The sequence below is a fragment of the Drosophila serrata genome, unplaced genomic scaffold (genome assembly GCF_035046125.1).
Source record: "Drosophila serrata isolate PLE 108 unplaced genomic scaffold, ASM3504612v1 contig_249, whole genome shotgun sequence".
Taxonomy (NCBI): Eukaryota; Metazoa; Arthropoda; class Insecta; order Diptera; family Drosophilidae; genus Drosophila; species Drosophila serrata.
In genome coordinates this window covers 591,582-613,154 of record NW_028257147.1, presented here as the reverse complement: position 1 = coordinate 613,154, position 21,573 = coordinate 591,582, and the positions used below count along the sequence as shown (strand labels likewise).

The 21,573-nt window shown below is 31.6% G+C and overlaps 1 protein-coding gene across 7 annotated transcripts in view; it reads right to left on the bottom strand.

The window, feature by feature from the left end:
* Nucleotides 1-21,573, bottom strand: part of spen (spen family transcriptional repressor split ends) — an 81,641-nt gene that overhangs the window by 49,796 nt on the left and 10,272 nt on the right. The window lies entirely within an intron of this gene.

The window sequence follows — 21,573 nt, the reverse complement described above, 5'->3', positions numbered from 1 at the left end:
AGTCCCAGGGATCACAGTGATCAACACAAGTCACTGAACCTGACAATGGCAGTATGTATGTATACATATATGGCACAGGACTTGAAGCAATGTTGCACAATAACTATAAAGTATAAGACTTTAAAGTCAGAGAAGTTTCTCTGCTCAGCCTCTTACAGCAAAATGTTTATATTGTTTTTAAATTGAAGGAAAATATTTAATATAATTAATATATTAAAAAGATATATTCCATATTTTTCATATTTTAAAAATAAATATTTAATGCTGTTTTACTATGATCAGTTATTAAGTATGAGAAGTAAGTAACTATAAGAGGTAAGTAACTCTGAACAGTAAGTATCCATGACCAGTAAGTAACTATGATCAGTAAGTGTCAATGAACATGAAGTAACTATGATCAGTAATTAAGTATGAGAAGTAAGTAACTATGATCAGAAAGTATACATAACCAGTTAGTTACTATGATCAATAAGTATCTATGACCAGTAGGTATGTATGATCAGTTACTAACTTTGAACACTAATAAACAATGACTTGCAACTTTTGTAACACAACACATTTCTAGGACCCGGCCTGCAGAAGTCACTTCGTTCCGGGGATGTTAGAACTAGTTGAGAATCATATGCACAGATGTGCGAGAATTGTTTTGGATCAAATTTAAGCTATTTGAATGAAACTATGGAGTCTTTCATCTATATAATTTTACTAGTATATAAGTCTAAGTATGGCCAATCGGTGGACTATATATATATACATATATATGGCTGTATAGGAACGATCGGATAAGTTAAAGTCAAAAAATTTATAACTTTTACAGTTTTCAACAGATTTTCATCAAATTTCAAATATAGCCATTATATATTAATCTAGAATTTTGTGTAATATGTTATAAAAATAGGACTACTTTATCATATAGCTGTCATACAAAAGATCTTTGAAAATAGATAAATATACAATGAAGTGAATGTAAAACTGTAAATATAAATGAAAATATAAATATTGTTTTATATATTTTTACCAGGTTAAAAATATATTAAGGCAACAAATTTAAACTTAAAAAAAAAATAAAATCCAACACTAACCTAAGATCACATTCGACAGAAAAACACTTACACACCACTCAACCTCAAAATTGAACCATCAATTCCAAAGCTACGTAACGAGGTCCTGCCAAAGAAAATGACCTCATCAGCGGCCACCTCAGCATCCATCATGAGGCTTGGACAGTTGGGGGGGAAAACAGAAGGGAAACCTGCTGTAAAACAGTTGGTCAAGACAGGAATTGGCAAATGATTTGGCCGGCAAAGATTTATGTGAGAAGCGAAATGAAATGAATGAAGGAAGCACACACAACACACACACTCCAACCTTTTTGCTTAATTTTTCCCCTTTTTTTTGCGTTTAAAAGAGAGACAGAGAGAGAGAGAATAAATAAATTGAATAAGTCACCAGTTGTGGCCAGTTTTACTCGGAGGAGAAGGAGGTTGGAGTAGTAACCGGTTCCCAACTCCTTGAAAATGCAATCAGTGCAGCAGGTGGCCAGCTCAAGAAATGACAGTCCAAGAACACGCGATCCAAAATCTGTCCAAAGAGTGGGACAATGCTTAATGGCAACCCACTCCCAGAGACCCCATCTGACTCTGTTTATGTTTCTGTTTCTGTTTCTGATTCTGGATCTTGGATCTTGGAATCATGGACGTTGTGTGTCTACGAGAGATCCGGTTATGCAAATGACAGTGGAATATCATGAATACCATTCCCAGTGCACTGGAGCGCATCTCTCAAAAGAAATGCCACAAAAAAACAGAAAAACATCCTTATTTTTGTCTTTCATTCTTTGCCTCTCTTGAGAAATTAAGTTTGATTAAGGGAAAAATATGTGAAGGGTAGATTTTTTAAGAGTTGCAAATAAGGAAATTAATTAAGCAAGGTTTCGAAAAGATAGGTTTCTGCTAAGAAAAAAATCTTTCCGAAGACATAAAACTAAATTAAATATATCTTTCCTCCTCCAAAATACTACCCCCTATAACAATTTCCCCAAAATTAAACAAATTGAAAGTAATATGGCATTTAAATTTGAAATTTTATTGAAGCAAAAATTAAACTCATAGCCAGACAATTAATTCCTTGATGAGAGGAAGGGAATTCTTAAGTGTTTTTGGCTCATTTCAAGTGGCTTTATGCCATAAAAGGGTCGCTCCAGCAGCCACATCCTCTCAATGATCAGCAAACTAAGTGGATCAGGGGAAAAAAAGGCATAAATTATGGCAGCAGCCTCATTCTACAGATTCTCCTTCCCACAAAAAATAAAGACCACTTGGAAAGGTAGGTAGGAAAGCCTTGGAACAACACAAATTAAAAATATAAAAAGAACCAAGAAGACCCATCAAGATAAGTCGTCTGCAGGGATAAGGAAATGTAGACCCCGAATCAAGGGGAATCTCTTCTCTCTTTTTCTTTGTTTTTGAAGTGGCCCAAAAATCATAAACAATTTCAAGGTTACGCGGTTTTTTAAGCAGCATCTCATGAGCGTACCTCCTTCAGTAAACAACAATAACTATTTGAAAAGAGTCTATGCCGAAAACAATTCCTTAAGCCAGAAGATCATGAAAAAAAAAACACACTTTAATGACTTATGGTTCATATATTTAGGTACGACTGTGTGAGAAACACAAACAACATAAAATGTCGCCACTTAAGCTTTAAACTGGTTTACATCGCCAGACGAGAAGAGCTACGCTCTGGCAACGCGAAAACAAAAACATAACTCAGTTGATACCCCTTTTTTCCGGGAGATCAAAGACTAAAAGTGTTTATAGTTTTGAGTGGAGAACCAGAAATCGAGTTTAAATGTATATTTTTTTTTTTTTTGTTATTTGGAGTTGTGCATCTGGAAAAATCGAGTTTAGTTTTTAAATGTGCAGCTAATGAGGAAGATCATGGGAAAAATATGTTCTTAGACCTATAAATACTATCGCCATAAATGTAGAATTAGTTGAGATTAAAGGCCTTTCTGTGTTTTGTTTGAGGGAAAAAGATCTAATTAAGTACATATGCCAGATTTTATGATTTTGAAAGTAAAAAAGGTTTATTTTGAACTCTATTTTATCAAATGAAAATTATATATTTAATATTATTATTATATCTTAATATTGAGATTATTGAACTTATTCAACTATATTATTCCCTTCTCAAGATTAAAATTTGTTTACTTTTTTAATTTTAATCTCTTCTAATTTATTATCAGATATTTTAAGTTATAAAACATGGTAAACATGTGAAATTATATATATATATTAAGCATGTTAGAATCATAGACATAATTTATAATAATTTCAGAACCTTTTCATTTAATCAAAGTGACCAAAGAATGTTCTTTTTTAAAGTTAAAAAATATTCTCTTTAAATATATATATTTTTGTACACTTGCTTTAAATAATTTGAAAAGCTTTATTTAATGATAATAATATTCACGAAATGTTCAAGAAAAAAAAAAATATTATAAACATGCCTAAAAAAATTCTCTTTTCCCTTTTCAGTTTTCATTATTTTAAGAAGCTTTTTTTAATGCTTTTTATATTATTCTCAGAAAAAAATATTTATTAAAATCATTTACACTAATAATTTTATGTTTTAAGTGTCAATTAAGAAATCTGTGCTAGAATTACATTCAAAATTTACTCTAAGATACAAAACCCTGAAAAAAAAGTCAATAAGTTTTTTATAAATCCCCAAATATCTTCTGCATATAACTCTTTAATATTATATTCTTATTTTTCTGCACGTCTAATATACTTTATTTTTCAGTTTAACATGAAACCCATCGCATCTCGGCCAGACGAATGAACGCATTTTGTTTTATATTATTTGTATTTTTTTTTTTCTGCAGTATTATTATTATTATTTTTCCCTTTTATTTTTATTTTTCTTGTTCATCGCACAGTGAGTTGGCAGCACCTACGTGCTACGGAGTGAGCCGCCAACCGGTTTCGAGACTCAAAGGTAACTTGAATAACATTTTAGCTCGCTGCCTCGTTTCTTTATATTTTTTTCTTTCAGTCTGTCTGTGTGTTTCTTTTGCTTTTTTTTCTCTCAACGCACAACAGGTACATTTGTTATTGTTGTTACTCTGTGGGCAGAGAGCTGGCTGGGGGATATACATACATATATGTATGCATGTACATATATTTATGGTATATACTGTGGGGGTCTTGATGTTTATATGGAGATTTCCTCTGTCTGTTCTTCTGTCATTCTTTCCGCTTGTGTGTTTGCCTTGGTCTTTTGTGGCTCCTCCAAATATATATATAAATCTGTAGAAATATATCTATATAAATGGGGATATATATACCTGGCTTTGTATGGTTAGCATAACCAAAGAACTCGGCTCAAAAAGCGTTCAGCATTTGCTTTGTCATGTGTTTGTTCATCGCCAACAGAGAGATACAAACCTCTGTATGAGCGGATCATATACTATATATAGTATATATATATATACATTTATATGGCCATTATGATTTGTATATATATGGTCTGTTTGCCATGCTGATTTGAGCCTTTTATGAGCAACAAAGTCTAGAAAAGGAAAAGCGCCAAAAAGGAAAATTCTACGAAAAGAAAAAAAATTGTTCTTCAACAGTACTAAACTTTCCTTTAACTAATTAAAGTTCTAAAGTTGATTTATTTGCCATATTTAATGGCAAATTATATTCAAATTTGTATAATTATTTATTTACATTTATAATTTCGCTGGGCAGCAAATTAACAATACAAAATCCGGTGCTAGGCACGACTTAGAACCCAAAAAATAAAAGATAAACAAAAATTAAAAAAACCTAAGACAGAACACGAAATAGAATGGACAACAAAATATATAATGAACAAACAAAGAAGAAGAGAGAAAAACAACCAAAAAAAAATTCCCGAAAGCTAAAAAAGATTAATTGAGACAATCACTAAAATATAACCAAAGAATATCTCAGGGTTTAAGTTTGCTTTCACTTGGAACTAAAAGATACTTTAGCTCCAATACCTAATCCAAAATGAAAGGTTTACAAAAAGATATTATAAAGAAAGATTAGCTAAACATTAATACAATTGAATTAACTTTTGTTTAATTTATACTTTTAAATATATTCTCACAATAAAGTATTTACAATTGCTTGACTCGGTTAATTTATTTTACTAATCAGTTCACAATTGAAGGTCACCATACAACCTTGACAAAGTTTCCTCCAATTCTTATCAATCGCTGAACAGAACCGCCAATAAACTAAAGAATTTGCGAGACAAACTTAATGAGTGGCTGTGATATAATAATATTATTTCCCTTTAAGGGGTTTTTGTTATTTTTGGTTGAAAAAGATTCTTTGTCTTTTTGCCATTGCGCAGCATTTAAATATTTGCCTTTGCAAACATTCCGCAGTGTTTTCACCTATTCCCCTCGGTACTATTATGGACTTTTTTGTATGAGGCAACGTTACTCACATGTCCAATTTTTTCCTTATCAGACGTTTTTTGCCTTATCTAATCGCCGCAGGGGAAACGCATTTATTCATCAACTTTAATGTATGTGCAGACCAAAAATATACACGTAGGCTTTTATGAGCTTCAGTATAAACTACGTTTCAGTCATTTAAGTCAATTTGAGGTGGGTTAAGAGAGAAGAAATTAAAATAGATTAGATTTTTCTTAATATTCTTTCTTTTTTAATTCTTAAATGTAGTGGGGAATTTGTATATAGTTTTAATTTTTATTTATTTCATATAAATAACCTCATCAGTACTCTTTTAACTTACTGAGGAACCTCTTAATAATGCAGGTCTACTTTGAACTCTATAACTGAATTTGCACTTGGGAATTTTAAGAAGAATGATTTTTTAAAAGAATTTGTACTTGAGAATTTTTAAGTACAATCTAAAGGAGGAATTCTCTAAGAAAAAGTACTGTGTTCTAAATATAATAGATGAATTATCAAAAGTAAATTTACTACAGGTAATTCCCTATTGTATATTATTTCATATAATTTTAAGTAAATATATATCCTAAACCTAATTACTTTACCCCTTTTGCAACGCACTGTATGCACTATATTTTTTTATATAAGTCACGATAACAAAACAACAACAAAAAAACGAAAGCATTTAATGTCGTAATTTATCAAAATGTGCACATGTTTCCCAGTAGTGGGTGTAAGTAAGTAGTTTCAGATAGCAAAAGGAGGGAAAAATATGGTTCAATTTGGAATGCTTTTGTTGCTCTCAGATAAGATAAACTTAAGCTCTCAAAGACAATCGGCTCACATTCGGCCCACTCAACACCTGCGGTGAATTAAAATACAACAATAAAAATCCCAAAAAGTCACTTTTTTAGGCCTAAAGTGAAAGAGAAATAACAATATATAATATCACACAGTGAAAAGAACGTATCACTTAGTCATAATACTGGACTCCTTATCAAAGAACCCTTATCGTGGCTAGATTTTTGTTAGTTGTTGTTTCTTTATCAGAATGGCACACATAGCACACACATTGTATTTTGTATTTGATATTTGGTTCATATTGTTCACTGTGAAGCAGACAATTTACGAGTTATGAGCCAACGTACGGGCCAAGTTGAGATAAGTTAACTCCAGCAATTAGACGGGAACAATGGCAACAGAGTGAAAGATAACAGCTAAAAAGGCCTAGAAAATATGTACAAGCGAATGGGTCTTATATAGAATATCAAAAGTGTTGATAAAACGCATAGCACATGAGACTTTTATTTTATATTTTAGCCATATGTATGGCATGGTGCGAATTATGATAAAGAATGAGTCAAAAAAATATTATGGGAAAGGTCAAGTCACAGGTAAAGATATCTTTGCAATGAAGGGATATCTTAAGATAGAATAGAATTTTATAAAAAGGAGATTGGAGAAAGAACTACACAAAGAAGTTGCTTATAAAGTTGTTTGTATTAAATATACTTCTATTCATAAGGTTTATATTTTATAAAATGTCTATTATTAATAAATATGTCCCTATCAAAACTATGCCCTAAAATAAATCATATTTTTAATCTAAAAACCATTTATTCAACGCCTGATTTGTATATGTAATAATATTTGCACCATTTTTTCCTATTTATGGTTCAAATACCTCTCCAGAATATAACTCATTTAATGGCATGCATCCTCTCTCTCTCTATATATATTACCAATCAATAAACCCCAACGAAAAACCATAACCAAACGAATTATATAGCCTCAAAATCCATTCAGCAATTGACGTCAAAGAGAAATCGCTAAAATATCATAACAAAAACGTTTGTGAAAAATCGAAAAACAAAAGGCAAAAATACTGAAATAGGATTCATTGTATTGTATGGAAATTAATGCATATATGGTGTATAATCACAATCACCAATGCCCACCACAAAAAAAAAAAAAAAAAAAAAAAAAAAATTTATACACACACATGTATTAAACCCTGATTTATATAGACAAAGCCCAAGTGAATCAATAAAAGTATTTTAGATGCGCACATGGCACGGCATGGAGCACATTTTATTTTTTCGATTTTGGGGCGGAAAAGCCCAGAAAACCATACCTCCAACAATTTGGGTTAATGAGTATTTGAATAATTGAACCATTTGGCTTCTATATACATATATGCATATGCGTATGTATAAAGGAACCTCTCGATCAGGCCAAAATCAACCAAAAGATCTTATCTATAGACAAGCGGTTTTTGGCCAAAATAAACATATAAATGCTACAGATACACTATCTGCACACGGTTCGAATGGTTTTGGACCTAAGACAAAAGCTAAAATGCTTAGCTGGAAAATAGAATAGAAAAAATAAACGAAATATGGCCACAAATATCAGGTGATTTTTGTAAAGTAAACTTTATACTAGTTTCTTTACACTTTTCTGTAAATATACATATATTTTTGTGGCACTCAAAACTAGCTTTTCAATTAGTTAGTTTAAAGATATACAACAGACAGAACATATTTGCTATTTATAATCCTATTTAAGACCAAAACATGCCACACATTAATGTATCTATTCAAAGAAAGAAAGAAAAAAGCTTTAAAATCCCTTTTTGGCATCGATCATAAAAATGCGAGCCAAAAGTATTTAAACAAAAACGAACAAAAAATATATAAGTACATATATATATAAACCAAGTCATAAACAAAATTTGAAAAGCATATTTCCCTCCTTGACTGCAATTTTCCTTAGCTTTTTTTTTTTGAGAATCAACAAATGCGTTTTGGTTTTGAGGGGCTTAGGGAGGAACGAAGAGTTAGAGCTCACGAAACGAGCAAGAAAATTATTGAAAAATTCATTTGGCCCATGAAAAACTGGTGCACACACACTCAGAAATATATCCACAATAAGTACATACACAGATATAAAATCTGTTTTTACATATTTACCAATTGTAATAATTCATGTACATTATTCTTGGCTGCATTACGACACATACCTGCAAGAAAAAAGAGGAAAAAAAAGGTTAGATTACTGCGAATGAGTAAGAAAAATGTACTTATATTATATTAATCAATATTATATTATTATATTAATAAATATTATATTATTATATTAATAAATATTATATTATTATATTAAGAAATATTATACTATTATATTAATCAATATTATATTATTTTATTAATAAATATTATATTTTAATCAGTAAAGATTATACGTTTACAGGGTATTATAATTTCAGTCCAAAGCTTGCTAGGCTGTGAAGGAGTCATTTCCGAGCCCATAAATCATATATATTTTTGATCAGCATCAACAGGGGAATCGATCTAGGGATAACAAGGAATAAATTTTTTTCAACATTTTCAAAGTTTTCAAGAGGTTAAAATTGTAAAAATAAAAATGTTAAAAATTAACAAAAAAAATTATTTTATATTGAGTAAGCAGAATTATTAAGCTTACAAAAACTAACATAGGAATGCTTTCTGAAATAAATTTAATGCACTTTTGGCTTAGTTATGATATTTTAAGGTTTTTAATTATCTTAAAAAATGGTCATATAAAAGTATCGATAAATATTCAAAGAATTCAAAGAACGAGATCCTATAATTAATTTGATAACTGCAAAAGTACATAAAAGTATACAATAAATCTCCTTATCCTTACAACAAAAACTCTCTTCTAAACAAAGCTACCTTCCATTTTTAAAAGTTATCTTTGCCACATGGAAATTATTATTCTGTTGAATTCAATTAGCTTTTATTCAAGTTTTGCCTTTTGTGGCAAATAAGCAAAAAACAAGAAATCTACAAATAACAAAAGCCTTTTTTGTTCAGCTCTTGAATTATGTGCAGAACCGAAGGATTGCCGGTGCTATCTTCACGCAACATTTGACAAAAATACTTGAAGGAGACAAGACCTAGGGCTCAACCTCCCTATAGATATATATATACTATATGTATATATATATATCTCAGTGTTGTCTGCCGGCTGCTGTTGTTGATTTTGCTTCTTCTGAATGGCTAAGCATTGTCTCCTCGGTTCATATATTATGTAAAGATACGCGATACGAGGCTATATATATATCGCACAAAATACTATATAAATACGACGAGTTAAGGGCAAGCCTTTCAAGCGAAGGCAAACCGCAAGAAAGCAGCAAAAAGAGGGAAAAAAAGGGCAAGGTTGGTCACAATTTGCAAAAAAGAAAAATATCATATTACACAAGCAGGCAGGATGAACTAATAAACCATAAGGGATAAGGGATATATCATGTGTTATATGCACAGACATTAAGTATACGCCATGGTGGTGAGGCAGAGACAGGGAGAGCTGAAAAACAATTAAGCGACCTCATTTGCAGCAGAAAACCACCACAAACAAAGCTGAAAACCACCGCAAACAATGTGGAGAGACATTTAGAGGCAGTTGCACAGCCACTTTGACTGACTGACAGCTGCACTTAAAGAGCAGAAGAAAAACCCGAGGAAAAACACGGGCAAAAGATCTCCAAAGAGACCGAGTGTATCTCAAGCTGGGAACAAAAAAATGAAAAACAGCAGAAAACGTTGACAGTTCACGAACCCAAAGACTCTGCAAAACTCTAGACTCGAAGAGACTCAAAAGCTGAGCTCATTCTTCAGAGCCGCGAGATACAAAGATACAAAGATACGCCAGCTGCAAATAGCAATAATAATAATGAAAACTAGTTGCAACTAGTGCAACATCCAAACGAGTTTCACTGCACTTCAAGATCTTAAGCTGGAGTGGGTGTTCTTCGTTCTTTTCTCTGCTGTGTGGGTGAATTCTTGCCTTTTTTGCCATTTTTTTGTAGGTATTTTTGAAGGAGAAACTTTAACCGGAGCTTGGGGGCGAGTGTGAGAATTCAGACGAGTTGAAAATCTTAGATCTAAAGGCATGCCACAGCTGCACGAAATACTGGCAGAAAATCTAGGAAAATATGGTTAAAACAAGGCAGGTTTTAGGTTGTATACATAAGTCTTCAATTTAATACCTTTTATTCTCATATTTAATTAAATTTTAAAAGAAATATTTATCTATAAAAAATAACCCTTCAAATATCTTCTCTTTACTATCAACATTTCATTACATTTCTTTGCGTGTACTTTTGTATTCCTCGGTATCTGATGGATACACTTCTCCCAGCCGCCCGCATCTTTAACCATTGATGGATGTGCCTGTGTCGTGGCAGCTTTATGGTTTTCACTGATTATACCAAAGCGATTAAGTGCCATTCGGATTAAAACGAAAAAAAAAATATACCGCAAGCCGAAAATTTAAATAATATATGTGTATACAGATACATAACATAAAGAAGCCTCAGCCTCATAACCATAAATCTGCGACATTTTTCCGGACAAGGAAAAATAAAGGCGAAACGAGCTTTACTGCTTTACTGCAAAATACTTTGTGGATGAACACTAATTAATGAAAATTATAATAATGGCAATTAAAATGCTTGCAATGAATTGAAATTGTAAGTTAATATCGAGGCAAGAGTATGTGAATGTATTTAAATGCTAGAGATTTAATTAATTGATATACATACATAGTTTCTTTCATTATTTATTAAATTAATATTGGTAAGAGGTTATTTATGTTTAATTATGATAATTGTTGTGTTAATGACATATTTACTCTATATACTAATTTAATATTTTTATATTTACTTAAAAAACTGTGTACACAAATGTCCTATAAACGCTATAAAAAGTTATTCAAAATAATAAATACTTTATTAAATAAACAACTTACTCTTTAAATTATTTTTTCTGTGAAATTACATAACAACCTCAAACCCTTTATTATTAATTATCCCCCATTAATCCAATGTATTCACCATAAACCAATTATAAACTCTCCTATATGGTTCCATCGATACTTTCGTCACATCTTTAGCATTTTGATCACCAAATATGGCATATTCATTGATCCATTCGATAACCGATAATTGCAATGCGTTCCAAACAACAGAAACTCATCAAAATTCAGCACAAAATTAACTCAACTCAACTCAACAGACAAGTGGCATTAAAAATAATATAGAAAAATTCAATCATCTTGACAAATATCTGTCAAATTATACAATTTTTATTTTGAACGGTTTGTCAAACATTAATCACAAAATAGCTGGCAATTTAAAAGCAATTTCACGATTGTATCTATGTTGGAATTAATTCGAAATATATATTCATATATATATATATTGAGCAATTTGAGTTATAGAGAGGTGATCCGATAGAGGGTTGAGGTTGCTAAAAGAGCTGTGGGTGTTTATTGCGGGTCTCGGTGTCTAGACAGCCGTGAAATAGATACAAATATGAAAATTGTATTTCAATGTGCATGGCGTAAAATATGCAAAAAAAGCAAGCAAACAAATCACCAGCACATATACATAGGTGTATATATATATATATATAGATATAGTTGCTATATTGGTTCGGGGTATCCGAGGGGAACTTTGGCGGACTGACTGAAGCTAAAGCGAAGACGACAATTTCCGGGTGTCTAAATCGGTCGTTCTCAGTCCCGTCACAGTCGCTTGAAGTTGAGTGAAATGACGTGTAACGGGTTTAGCAGAAGCCATTATATAGAATGCCCTAAGTCCCTATATCAATCGGGGTAGATCAGGCGACTATATAACTATCAGATGCCATATGGTCTTTAGTTGGTAAGAAAGTTGAGATATAAATTGAAGTAGAGTTTTATTTATTTAGATTTTTTAACTTAATTTATTTTACATAATTTATAACAAAATATTAACTTTCAAGTTTGATATTCGTCTTGTAAAATTAGGTACTTCCATGAGACTTTCTAAACTTTTTATTAAAATAACAATTATAAAGTCATTAATTATTTAATTATACTACCCTTACAGGGTATTATAATTTTAGCCAGAAGCTTAAATCACAGTGAAGGAATCATTTGCGACCCTATAAGTCATATATATTCTTGATCAGCATCATCAGGGGAATCGATCTAGACATCTCCGGAGGAAAAAAATATTTATCAAATTTGTATCATAATTTTATACTTTTAAAATTGTCAAAAATTGAACAAAAGATTTGTTAACCTAAAAAAAACTAACACAGGAAAGATTTCCGAATTAAAATTAAGGCTTTTTGACTGAGTTATGGTTATTTTAAATTTTGATTTTTCGTCATACAAAAATATCGATAAATATCGATTAAGAGAATGATAACTACAAGGCTATATAAAATTCTGCTTCTCAAAGTGAGTAGCATATCTTGTCAAATTGTTAAATAAAAGACAAAATAATAATACAAAAAATATAAACAAATTCTTTCTAAGCACCACAAAAATCTAACAAATATCTATTATAGGCTCTTAAAAAGTATCTTTAGTTTAATTTACTAACTTCTTTCATTTAAAAAAGTATCTTTTTGCCTTCAAAGAGTATCTTAAAGTTCCTTTAATACATCTATACACTTTTTAGTGTATATTTTTTGCATATATTTTACATATTCCAACCTAACAGCAGATAAAACTGACATTTGACTGCAGTTTTTGGGGTCAGTTTTTCCGCTGTTTTCGACTTGTCTATCTAAGATTCTAGATACACATCTGTTGCACTCCAAAGCGAAGCTAAAGTCAGGGGGCCCTGCCTGCTGTAGTTGCCGGCAATTAACAGAAAAAAAAAGAAGGAAAAAATCAAATGTGAAATTTAATGCTACGAAATGGGATCTGCATAACTTAACATAAATCAAACGGTGAAGGCCCAGAAAGGGGGTTGAAAAGTATCTATGTATCTTTTAGGGAGCAAGAGCGAGTGAGAGGGCCAGAAAACAAGAAGCAAAGGCAGCAAACAAACCGTTTCATTCATTGAATTCAGTTCCAGAAAAGAAAAAAAAAAATATATATATATAAATAAAAAACAGAAACGTATTTCGCCTGTGTTGGCATATTTGCATTCGAGTATAATGCACAGCTGCCTGTCTGGGTTGTTCCCATTTCCCGCTTCTTCCCTCTAGTTACCACTACAATTTTCCTCCTTCTGCTCATAATTTTTCCCCCCTCTGGGCATATTTTGAATGTCAAAGTTATTTGTTATATGGCGCTGCATAATAATCAGAAGCAGGAGAATAATATATATATATATGTATTCAAAAAACTATAATAAAGGGCTTCTATGACTGCATCCTGGGCAGAACAAGTTCGGAATTGTTGTTCCCCTCTTTCAGGCATTTGCACAACAAAGCGTCTGGCTGGAGAGCGGCTCAAGGTCCAAAGACCGCTAAAAAAAAAGAAAGAAAGATATAAAAAATAGAAAATGGAAAACAGAAATTGTAGAATGCACAACGCAGAAAGAGCTTTGTCTTTGTCATCTCGCAACACACCAAAGTTTACACACTGCAGGAAGCCGCAGAGTCGCCAGAGTCTCAATTTTGCATTCATATTCATATGGCTTGTGTATCTCGTATCTCTCCTTCTTTTACTGGACAATTTCTGCCATTATTATCTTTGCCAGTAGCTTGGCTTCTTCTTTGTTCTAGCCCCCAGACAGAAAAATATATATACTTATATATATATAACGACAAACTGTCGGATAGATAGATATATATTTAGAGGGCTGAGCATGAAAGCGAAAGCCGCTTCAATGAGACACACATGTGTGTTTTATTTGCCAGCACATTGAAAATCCAATTGAACTTTGGTCTGAGGGCAAGACAAAATCAAAATAACAAAGAAAATAAGAGATATTTAACCAAGAAAGGCGGAAAAACGGAGTCAAAAAACGCACCTCAGAACTAGAGATGGGAAGAGCTAAAGGAATCTTTTGATTAATTCTATTAGAAATGGAACTGCTCAAGGGAAACTTGAAAAAGAACTACAATATTAATGATATTCAACCAGAAAAGCAATAAAAAAATATCCATTTCGAAAAACAAGAACATATTAGAGATGGCAAAAGCAAAGGGATATTATCGATTGTTCTTATTAGAGATGAAAGTACATAATAACCATTGGTAGAGTGGTATAAAAATAAAACAGAAAGTACCTTCGAAAATTTTATGTTTACTTAAACAAAGACATACATGTTGTTTTAAGTTTGAAATATTAATATAATTAAGTTATCTATAATTTTTTGTTATATTTTTATAAATTAACAAAATTCCTAAGTTATCGATTCATTTAAATTACTATAACTTTTCAAAGGCTATTTTTAAAGCTTGTGAAACATTTTCTTAATGCTTTAAGCTGGAAATCTTAATATGATTCATAAGTTGCCTATATTTTTTGTTATATTTTTATATATTTTAACAAAATTCCTTAGTTATCGATATATTTAAATTACTGGAACTTTTTAAAGGCTATTTTTAAAGCTTATGAAACAATTTCTTTATGCTTTAAGCTTGAAATCTCAATATGATTCATAAGTAATCTATATTTTTTGTTATATTTTAATATATTAACAAAATACCTAAGTTATCGATTCATTTAATTTGCTATAACTTTTCAAAGGCTATTTTTAAAGCTTATGAAACAATTTCTTTGCGATTTACCCCATTTAAATAATTTTTAAAATATTAAAACTAAAAACAAGTAAGCAAAATAAATGACTTTTTCACTAGAAACGAGAAATATAATACAAGCAATAATCACTTTGAAACGCCCATTTGAGAGCAGACAGTCTCGGACTTGTCTGGCAATTGCAATCTCCTCAGCACAGCCACACCAAGACCATTTTTCCATTTCCATTTCCACCAATACCCTCACAACTCTCCAAAAGCCTGGCACGGATTGCCTAACAAGTGCAAAATATTTTGGCATTTTGCAGGTTGTGCTGGTGTCAGTCGCGTGACGTGTGCTTTTTTTCTTTTTTTGGACTGCAGATGGAGTTATCTATCTAACCAAAAGACTAAGAGAGATCAATGACCTCCCTGCCGCCTCAAATTCGCTTGAAATGCAATGAAAGACGGCCCTCTCATTGGCCAAAGAACCGAACCAAGCCAAGTCAGTCATGCGGGTCGCAACGCCCTCTCACAAAACTAATCAAAAACAATTAGCAGGGGAGCGTTAGAAGAAACTACAGTTGGAAACACTTCTAGCCGAGAACTTTCTAACAAAGTCTAAATAAATTCCATAAACCCAAAGGGTTTCTAGAGTTCTTTATAATACGTTTTAGTTAAAGAAACTCTATGCTATTAAGATATGATATATTATTCTATTATATTTCCGTATTTTATGATATGATATATTATTCTATTATATTCCAGTATTTTATATTATTTAATGAAATATTTTTAATAAAGATAAAGATTTATTATCTGATAAAGATAATAAGATATGATATATTATTCTATTATATTATAATAAAGATAAAGATAATAAGATATGTTTTATTATTCTATTATAATATAAAGATAAAGATAATAAGATATGATACATTATTCTATTATATTCCCGTATTTTATATTATTTAATGAAATATTTTTAATAAAGATAAAGATTTATTATCTGATAAGGATAATAAGATATGATATATTATTCTATTATATTCCCGTAGTTTATATTATTTAATCAAATATTTAATATATATATATATATATATATATATATATTAGATATAATAATAAAGTTAAGATAATAATATATGATATATTATTATATTATTTAATAAAAAACCTAAAAGGGAGTGCCTTGTGAAGAAGCACGTGATGCGACTCTGAAATCATCAAAAAGAGGGAAATTTTTTTGGATGAGCAATTGCTTGCTGACCACGACAAATAAATTCGATAATTGCTGGATTTTTATTATTATTATTATTACTCACGAGGTACTGTTTTGCTGCCTATAAATAATTAGCCAACTGATTTATATCGCAGCGGAAGTTGGCCAAAAGGGCGAGGAGAATCTGCCAAGCATTGTCATTTCGAGATAAAAGTGTATATGGGGGGAAAAATCAAAGTAATTTACGAAATAATTACTGAAATTATTGTCAATTATTGCAATTGCAATTGCAAAAAAAAAAAAAAAAAGAACACCTATAAAGAGTATGAATTGTGGGTGAATTTCGGTTTATTTATCATTGGCACACGGGGCGTATGCGTGATGTTGTTCTTGTCGTTAATTCAATTCTCGCTTTATGTATCTTATTTTATTGTGCGAATAAATAAATGTTGTGTGTGTGTTTTAAGTACATAACACACACTGGTTGTGTGTGTGTGTGTATATGTTCAAAAATTCACGTAACAATTTAATAATCTTTTCTCTGCCTTTGTATTGCATTTTTCACTTGTCAGCTGTTTTGTCGTCTGCGGGAATCACTCTTTTGATGTAAAATACATTTTTAAACATTATTTTTAATTGCTTTGCTAATTGGAAAATAAAAAAAAAACCATTGAGAACAGCAAAATGAAATGAAACATGCAAATTGCGTAAAAGCGAATAATATACAATAAATGGAAAGAGCATAATAAACAGAGAAGGAGAAAACAAAAAAGAAAGGCAAATGAAAGCACCACGCCCATTAAATATGTAATATTTGAAATTGGAAATTGCCTTTTATATTTGCTTAAAAAAGTTTTGGTTTTATGCAATTCGAAATTTTTGGGGAGATTGGATTTTGGTAAATAAATTGGAAATTATGTATACCTAAAGTTACTTTCGAAATTCAATCAGTTCTTTTAATATAAATAGTATTTCTAATTTTAAAAGTGGATTATTTCGCTCTCGACTTCTTTGTTTCCTTTATAATTTTTTTTTTAATATTTCCCCTAATTAATTGAATGCTATACCAACTTTTCTTACTTTGTCAATTTATTTTGAATTCCCCTCCTCCCAAAATGAATACAACAAATTCCCTTTTTTAACCAAAATAAATTCCCAATTTAAGACGAGGGCTCTCGACTGGATAAATAGCAAATTTGGGCAATTGCCCCCAAAAATGCTTTGATCTCAAGTCTCCTTCTTTTTTGCTCCCCAGATTTTTTGATGTGGATTTTAATGCCCCAAACAGGAGGGGAGAACACGAGTACGAATCTTTTGTTCCCCAAAGGCGGAAACTCCCCAAAGATAGGGGGGAAGGGTATACAGGATGAGATGTAGTATCTCAAGATGTTGACTGAGTCTATTTATTTATTTATCAGTATAGCGAGTCATGGGGTTTTCAGTGGGGGCCTGGACTTTAAGCACTTGCTTCCTGCACACGCGTTTTTAAAAACGAGTACGAATAATACTTAATTTATTTTATTTGTACTGATAATACCCTTGCAGAGGGGGTTTTTACGATGAGAATCTATAAAAAGTATCACCAGAGGAGTAGATCTAGATCGAGATAGCTTTTTATCTTGTCTTTATAAGGTATTTAATGCCATATTCCTTAATAAAACCCTTATATCTTAAGCCTAACATCAAAATTATTAGTCCAAAAGGATATAACATTCTTATTTTTTAAATAAATAATTGATAATTCAACTTGAATGTTTTAATTATTATTAAAAAAGATTTGAACAATTTTTATTAAGTTCGGATTGGTATATTTTCTATTTTTCATATTTCTTTATTTTACTTGAATAGCTTAAAACTCAAAAATATCATAGAATATTTTATATTTCCTAAAGCTTTTATTTTATTTTTTATGTAGAGTAAAAAGAGTATATAAAAAATTCTGCTTTCCTAACTTAACTTCCTTTCTTCTTTTTTCCTGTTTTTTTTTTCTCCTTGTTTTCTTTCCTTAATTTTTTTTGCTGACCAAGCATGGACTTTGAATTATACATGTTTGTGCTTGTGTGTGTGTGGCGTTTCGAGCAGTTGCGTGTGTGCTGTTGTATGTGTGTGCATGACTCATTTGCAATTAAACGACAAAGAGAGCAGCGCTACAGAGCGAGGGAGCAGCAGAGGCAGTAAGAGTGAGACAGGTAGCGAGCCACAGCAGAGGAAGCGAGTAAGCGAATTTCAAGTGCCGCAAAAAAAAAAAATGCCAGCATAAAAATAAAGCAGTTGCTGTAAAAGAAGAAGAAGCACAAGACGACGACGACGGCAAGTAAGAAGAAGAAGAAAACCTACAAAAGCAGCGACCACAAAAGCTGCACACACACACACATACATAATCGAAGCAGCGACGCTGAAGCTAACGTCGACAGCGACAGCGACTGATGTTTACACAACGTGCGGTATATTTGCAAGCTACAACAACAACCACAAGCAACTACTGCTTGTATTTTTTTCATCGTTCTCTCTTTTTCACGTTTCTTTTTTCGACTCTAATTGAAAACAAGCAAAAGGCAAGATGTGTGCGTGTAGAAATAAGAAAAAAAAAAAACAAGAAAAACAAGCACAAGCGTCTACAGCTGGCTCTCTGCTGACAGCGCTGCCGCTGCCTCTGCTTTGGTATATTATTGTATCTGTTAGATGCGAAATTGCAAACGAAAAAGCGACGATGAAGGCAACGTTGCCATTTTTCACTCGCTCCGCTCAGCTCAGCAGCACAGCACGTTCAGCACAAATTTTTTTTCGCTTTGCGTGTGTTTGTGTGTGTGTAAATGTTGCTTTGTAGCCATAGTTTCTTTAGTATGAATGCTGTGTATCTGTATCTTTGCAGCTCTCTGCCTGTATCTGTATCTGTGTATCTTTTTCTGTTCTGTTCTGCCTTCCTTTATTTTTTTTTTTAATTTTAGTATTTTTTTTTGTATCTCCATGTCGAAGCCATACGTTGAAAATTGCTGCAACAATGTCGCTTAATTTTTAGTTTGCTGCAGCTTCAGGCCTTCTCATCGTTGAGCGTTATTATTATTATTATGTATGCACCTGATCTCCTATCAGGCCTTTTATAATGTGTCTTTCGTTGGAAAATAATAATAAAAAAAGAAGAAGAAAAACCGGTTAACAACGTCACCTGAAACCCATCATCATCATCATCATCACCATAATCGTAATCCCAAGTCCAGATCCAGGTCCACGTTCATGTCCAGTTCTAAAGTCCCAACTGGTTATCAATAAACCGAAACAGAAACTACAAACTACAGAAAATCCAAAAGAAAAAAAAACAGGTAACAGAATAATAAAAAAAAATATATATATATATATATATAAAGCAAACTCCTATCCCAGAGCCATCATCATCATCCTTCTTCTTTGCTTTTCTTTATATATTCCTTTATGGCCAGATATAACCACAGATGAGGCTCGCTCTTCACTATACTTTGTAAATACATTTATTATTAATCATACTTGGTAGAATATTATACTATATACTTTACTATAAACCCAGATGATGCCTTGGAATACTTTTTAAATATTTAAAGCACTTTATCTTAAGTTAATACAAACAAGTACTGGGTTTGATATTTTAATATTTATTCACAGAGTCATAATTCTTTATATAGTTTATATTATTTTACAAATGAGCTCAAAAATAGATAATAAAACATTTATACCATAGTTTTAGAATCAAAATACTCAAAATATACAATATTTGTGTTTATTTGTTATATATTTAGTTAACTTCAAAAAAAATACTTCATTAAAAGTATTGAAATTCAACATATTTAAATTTATATATTATATATTTTATTTATTTTTGATTAAATGTTTCAATATATAAATTTTTAAACTGTTTTTATACCTTTAAGTACTGAAATACATCATGGTATAATTTTTTTTCTTTAAGTAACCTTCTTCGAAATGTATCTTTATATCAGAAACACATTTTTAATACTTTTGGAGGTATTTGGTGTTTATAATATTTTATAAAATATATTTCTAAGGTGTTGATTTAATCGTCTTTTATTTTGTTTTCTTTTTATATTGTATATATATATATCTGTTATTAGTTAAAAAACCAATAGGAACTTATTTTTGGTATCTTGTAAGACATTCTTCAAACGAAAATAATAACTCTTCATTCCTTAAGCTTAATTTCATTATAAATTATAAAAGAAAATTCTTCATAATCTCAAACAAGAAATAGAAGAACACATTCCCATTCAGAAGACCCACAACCACTGAGATACTTGATTCCCTTTTTCTGTAAATCACAAGATTTCCACTTGCTTTGAGTATAGTTCTTCCTTCTCTGAACGATTCTTGGCATTATTATAACCATATTCTTTCAAGCTGCTTTTTTTTCTCTCATTCTTTCTTTCTTTCTTTTTTTGAATAATAATCGATTTCTTGCTCTGAGCCCCTTCTTTGTCTTTCTTCGGTAGTCTCTTCTTCTTCTCCTGCTCACGAATACAACCAAACAATTGCCCCTTGATGATAATCTTTTGTGTGTGTCTCCGTCCGTCTGTCCGTCCGTCTGTCCGTCTGTCTGTCCGTCTGTCTGTCCGTCCGGTTCTTTAGCACCTTTTGTCACCGTGTGTTGGAGCAGCGTTGCCGCTCTTCACATCACTCCCCTACCTCAGAGATACATCTTCTATAGCTACAGAGAGCTCACAGCTCAGGGGCAGGGGCTGGGCTCAAGAGGGGCTCAGCTCATGTGTGAAATTATTTGGGAATTTTCTAATTTCCCATACAAAAGCTGAGTTATCGCATCGTCGACAGACACGACGTCCTCCTCACTCAGTTTTTCCCTTACTTAGTATGTGATATCTCTATATACTCCTCCTCCTATTGCATGGCATTTATTTCGTTGCCTGTTTTTTTTTTTTGGCATTTTGTTATTGTTATTGTTTTTTTTTTTTGGCATTACGACACACAACAATGAAATGTGCATTGCCAGGCATACAAAAAAAAAAGTGCAAAACAATAGCTATAACACGGAGGCAGCGTGGAATATGTTTGGCCATATGAAAAATAATTGCACAACTCGACTGAACCGCCAATAATATGACCCCCATTCCCATTCCCATTCCCATTCCCATTCCCATTCCCAGTTCCCCAAGTCCACAGTTTTAGCTCCCCTCGATTCCACCTTAATTTCTATGGCTTGGCGTTCCTGAACGTACTGAAAAAATATATACATATATATATTCGTATATAAAAAAAAACCCTAGGCGATATGCGATATGAAAAAAGGCGCTATAAAACGCTGTTTAGGCATTCCAAGAAAATATTTTTTAATACAAAAAATACTAATAAAACTAATACTTAAAAAAAAGTGTTGA